Here is a 6,000-nt window from a genome sequence, read left to right on the forward strand (position 1 = left end):
ATCCCAGTACATAAGGCTAGTAAACTGGGGGACACAGTAGTAATGGGTCATTTCAATTACCCCAATATTGACTGCATAAATGAAACAGCAGGGCATACTAGGGAGGTAAAATTCCTTGATGAAATCAAGGACTGCTTTATGGTACAGCTGGTTCAAGGACCAAGAAGATAGGGAACAATTTTAGACTTAGTCCTTAGTAGAGTGTATAATCTGGTATAGGAGGTAACGATGCTGGGGCCTTCCTTCCTTCTTTTTTTAATACATGGAATATATCAGGTCTTGGCTATCAGGGTGGTACTGTTGAATAACATCCATATCTGATGTAAATTTGGTTTGTTTTTATCATTCTCCTCATTTTACCATAGTCTCCTTTTTTTAAACTAAATGCTAACATATTGGATTGCCTCTGTGTACTTACTCCAGAGATTATATAAAATCTGATCATGTTATGATCACTGTTTTCAAGTGGCCTCAGCATCATTACCTTTTGCACCAGACCATGCGCTCCATTAAGGACTAGGTCTACAATTGTTCCCCCTCTTGTTGGTTCCTGAACCAGCTGCTCTATCAAGCTACTCTTGATTTCATCAAAGAGCTTGACATCCCTGGCATGCCATATTATATTTACCCAGTCAATATTGGGGTAATTTAAATCATCTTTCCCTAGGGTCTGCTACATCTCCAGGTTTTATATTAGGCTCACACCCCTGCTTTCCCCAGACCTCAGGCAACTCAGGGGGACCAGTGCACTACAAATGCTGGCTCCTCCCATGACCAAATGCCTTGGATTTGGCCAGAGTTGAGATCGCCGGCATTAGTTTCCATTATCGGCGAAAACCGATGCCGGCCATCTCAAACCTGGCCATCTCTGACATTTGGACGGCCCCAACCATATTATTGAAATGAAAGATGGCCAGCCTTCTTTTTCGATAATACGGTTCGGGACTGCTCTTTGTGGCACCAGCCAAATAGATGGTTGGCCATCTAGTTGGCCGGCGCCATTCGATTATGCCCCTCCATATGTCCTCTTTTTGGACACCTTCAGATATGTCCTACAGGATTTTTAATTATTAGGGAAATGTCCTCTTTTTCTTTTATGTGCCTATGACCAACACACCTATCCACATAATGAGAGAAACCATCTCTGGCTTATTAGTCAGTCTGGACACATGGGGGTGCTAAAGAGAGAAAAAGGCATTTCTGATCCCCTCTCTGCTCCCCTGCTGGTTGAATCTGTAAAAGGAATTTTGTTCGTGCAGCATAATTTTAAACATATGTCATGCAAAAACTTTCACACGTATCTCAGAAGCCAGCCAAAGGGATATGCACTCTTATGATAAGTACGCTTAGGCTCAGAGTCAGTCGAACTCAAATCCAGAAGTTCTTGAAAAGTAGAATGTCTACTGCTGTAATGTAAGTTACTATTTGATGTGTGTTCATTAACTATAATTAAATATTTCTTTAGCAAAAGTAGTAACCATTTTTATTGTTTCTGTCCTCTTTTTTGTCTCCACAAATATGGTAACCCTACCTGTTGCTGGACTGCAGAGGGTTTCTCACCCCATGTCTCGGGCCCTGTGAAGGAACAGGCCTGAGAATCTTACTTTTGTGTTTCAACTGGTTGTCTTGCTGTATTATTTCACTGGTCATGCCCAATCCCCGCTCGGGGTGTCACAGCGATCTACATAGATTCTGGGGGTAAGTGCTTAGTTCAGTTTAGTAAAAGAGCCCCTCAGTGAAAAAAAATATTTTCTCTTATTGGTCTTGAATGTACTACTTTGAAAATTCATGGCTCTTTTACTAAACTGTGGTAGAGATACCATGTGGGTAGCGTGTGCCAAATTGACCCTACCACCACGGTAGCACGGACGCCCAGCAGTAGTTTCAAAGGTGGCGCGCGCAGTTTCCTGCAGTAGAAAATATTTTTCTATTTTCTACCACGGGGACATTCTCCGCGGTAATCGGCAGTGTGGCCACATTGCTACATGCTCCAAGTTTAACGAAACGCTGGCCACTGTCAGTCACGGTCCGGTTTCTGGTTTTATGGAGAGAAAGAGACTAAGCAGCTAAGTATTTTAAGCTATTTCATTAAAACTAAGTGTTTCTTTTGGGAATTTTTTTTGCCAGTGAAGAAGAAGTCCTGCTCTACCAGCTGATAGCTGAGAGCTTCTCAAGGCTTTTTCCTCCCTTTTCATTATTTTGAGTAGTTGCATTGCTTATTTACCTTTATAGAAGATTCCTTTCCCAAATATAGTTTCTATAGTATTCTATAACCCACATATGGCACACCCCTGACTCACTTATGCCCCTCCCAGATCCACACCCCTCTTGGAGTTGCGTACTCTGGAATTTGAGCTCAGAACTTATAGAATACCGACTAAGAGCACTTACATATGTAACTGCCAATTAGTGACACTTAGCATCAATTAACAAAAATTATTACCAATAATTGGTTGTTAAGGCCAATTAGCATCTAATTAATCTATTATGTTAGTCAAACTACTGATCTTATTCTGTAAGTTGTGCGTGCAGCTTTGCATGGTAGTTGGCAATTTGGATGCACAACTTGCTAGAATCAGAGGAACAGAGGGTAATTCTATGAAGTTTTGGGAGATCCAAGATGGCAGATGTGTGCTGAGGCACTGTTGGCCTTTTTACCTTTTACTTTCTTCTTTTGGGAGAGCAGTTGCAGAGATCTTTAGGGCCCCTGCTGCCCCTGAGGCAGGGTCCAATTTACACTGTCATAGTGCAGGTTGGAGAACAGCAATCTGATCTGGAGAAAAGTCTGCTAGGACCACCCTCAGGGAGGAGAATCACACCTGCAAACGAAGACGGCACGCTCTCTAGTACCCTTAAAGTTACAGTTCTTTTATTCCACTTTTACTAAATTTGGTTCTAAGCAGATGACATATTTAGGATCTAAATATGTCTTTCGTCCTTAGCCACCTAGATTACTGTAATGGGATATATGCAGGGTGCAAAGACATGCGCCTGAAAAAATTACAAACTGCCCAGAAAACAGGATCATTTATGGTAAATCGAGGTTTGAAAGCTCAAGGCCACTGCGTGAGAAACTGCACTGGCTCTCTGTTAAGGACCGAATAACATTTAAAATTTGCGCTTTGGTGCATAAAATTCTCTATGGTGAAGCTCCTGCGTATATGGATGCCCTCGTCAGCTTACCACCTCGAAACTCTCACAGACAAGCTCATTTGTACCTAAATCTGCATTACCCAATCTACAGTGGCCTCAAGTATAAAACCACTTACGCCACCACCTTCTCCTTTAATAGCGCACAACTGTGGAATGGCTACCTAGATTCGTGAAAGTTATCCCTGATCATCCGACCTTCAAAGGATACCTTAAGACCTACTTATTTGGAAAGGCTTACGCTCTTGACCCATCCCGCACCGCTACCCATTGAATTCTATTTTCTATCCCTATTCTCCCACCTCCGCTATTACTCACTTGTTCCTTTCCCTACAATGCCGTTGACTGTTTGTTTGAAGATTTCATGTATGCTTTTGTAAATTTCTGTAAGCCACAATGGGCCTATCCGTGGGTGGGAAAATGTGGGATATAAATGCTGTAAATAAATAAATATCTTCCATAGATATGGAAGGAAAAGAGTGCCATATCATATCCACAGAATAACAATCTACTGCTGAACAAATGGACAAATGCTGATTTTTAATTTCACTCTTCATTTAGATTTAAATTAAAGTTTTTCTATTTTTGATTTAAAGCAATTTGGCAATTGAGAAGCTGTAGGTGGCACCTCAGTTGGGGGGTCTTTTACTAAAGATTAGCAGCAGGGCCCATAGGAATAAAATGGGACCTGCTGCAGATAACGCGAGCTAACTTTTAGTAAAAGACCCCCTTGATATGCTATGGGCATCTTATCATTTAGCACTTGCTAATCATTAGCGTCCACTAAATCTGTTAGCGTACCTTAGTAAAAGGACCCCTTAAATAGCAGACAATAATTGGAATTGACAAATATTCTTGTTTTGATATAAGAGCTACATTTATGTTGTTTCTATTGTGCCTTAGATCACACTGCGGCTACTATGTAACTTTGTAAGTCTAAGTGCTTTGAAAATATGCCTGACTGTCTAAAACTTTCCTTAAAATGATGTGATTTTCTATTGCCTATTACTGTGTCAATTTTATTCAGCATAAATTGAGAGCAATCTAGCAGGAGATCAATCAAAGATGATATTATTGGCACATATCCTAAAGTGGTTTGAAGCAGATGGGGAGAATAATTCACAAATAGTGATTCTTTGGTGAAATTCAAACACCCCAAAATAAGAATTATTAGCATATAATTGATGAACCCTTCCATCATGGCATACACTAAGCACATAATACTAAATTATTAAGCAAAACGTATAAAATCCTTAGCTTAAAAACAAAAACTGAATCAGCCTTGAATCAAGCACTATATTCTGATTTGAAATCAAAACTTAAAATTATAAGAGGCTAAAATTAAAAGTTAAAAAAACTCACAGTCAGATTGGCAGAATAACATAAAGGTTCTGTGCACAAATTTGCACATGGAGGGGTGCACAAAGGGGTGGGATGTGCCCCTTTGGCGTGCCCCTTCAGCATGACACCTGAGGCGTGATGCCTACGGCAGGTCAGTGACATCATCAACTTGTAACGCGTTTGCCCCTCTCACCGAAAATGCAGTTATGCAGGCATGGTTATTCTCCCTGTGGATTTGGGCTCTGGATGGTCTTCAGCAGCTCACAGGGGAAAAGGTGAGGATGAAGCCCATTGGAAGGTGGAGAGTGGATAGCAAAAGAGGAGGAGAAATGAATGCAGCTCATTGAAACTGCTCCTGATAGTACTGCAGAACAATACAGCAGTGCAAGGCAAGAAGTACTGTCCCCCAGGTGAAAGAACCCATTACAAATGGATACTGTCATGGAAAAAGAGGTGGAGGTAGGAGCAATTATTTCAACTAAAGGTTTACTTACTCTCTCAACAAGCTATCTCTTTGGATTCAATTTGGAAAACAATCTCAGATTTTGGCGACATCCTTCACCCTATTATTAATGAATTAAGAGCACAAATTAAGATTTTGGAGAATAAAATTTCATATTATGATACTGAAGTGGAAAAGGGGAATTGTATAGGTACAGGTAGATATAGTTGGCCAAGTTATCTCGTAGATACAGACTGCTTAAACTGCTTTAATGGCCGATATGAATGCAGTTTGTTTTAAGTTGGAAAATGTGATTCAGAGTGTCACTTTGAGACTTGAATTTTTCTCATAAGATGAATGTTTCAGCATGGGCTATGCTATATAAGTATTTTATAGAAATGTTAGCAATATCCACAGATAAGATACCTACTGTACTATTGTGCAAGTTTATTATCTATCTGGGAGGAAATGTGGAAAGTCTATACTTGAAGGAGATATTACTATTGATTCATTGGATATGTCGAGAGAAATATCTGAAGTTCAAGATTGATCTTATGTGACTATGATAATGATGTTGGCGACGTTAAGAATAGGAAGAAATTATTTATGGGTGTAGAAATATTTATATTTCCAGATCTCTCCTATAATACTCAAAATGGAGGTGGCAATTTTTATTTCTCCACCCTGGAGTTCTCCAGTTTAGATTTAGATTTTAGATTTATTATTTATAACCCACCCTTATTCAGGGTGAGGTACAAAAAGACATACATAGTAAAATATACAAAACAGATAATCATCATAAATACAGCAAATGCAATATATACAGAGTGCCTCCGTAACACCCATATAGGGAATAAGTGTGTTCCAAGCATAGAGTTACATGTGTCCAGCAGTAACAAACAAAGCCAAACAGAAAAAACATGCTTTCAGGCGGCATTTAGATGCCAGCAAATGAGTGTCATGTTTCAATCCAGATGGTAACTTGTTCCACTCAGTGGGCCCAGTATTTGAAAAGGTCCCTTTTCTGGCATATCCAAACGCTGTTTCAAAGCAAATACAACCAAGAT

Source organism: Microcaecilia unicolor, chromosome 6, assembly GCF_901765095.1.
Source record: "Microcaecilia unicolor chromosome 6, aMicUni1.1, whole genome shotgun sequence".
Lineage (NCBI taxonomy): Eukaryota > Metazoa > Chordata > Amphibia > Gymnophiona > Siphonopidae > Microcaecilia > Microcaecilia unicolor.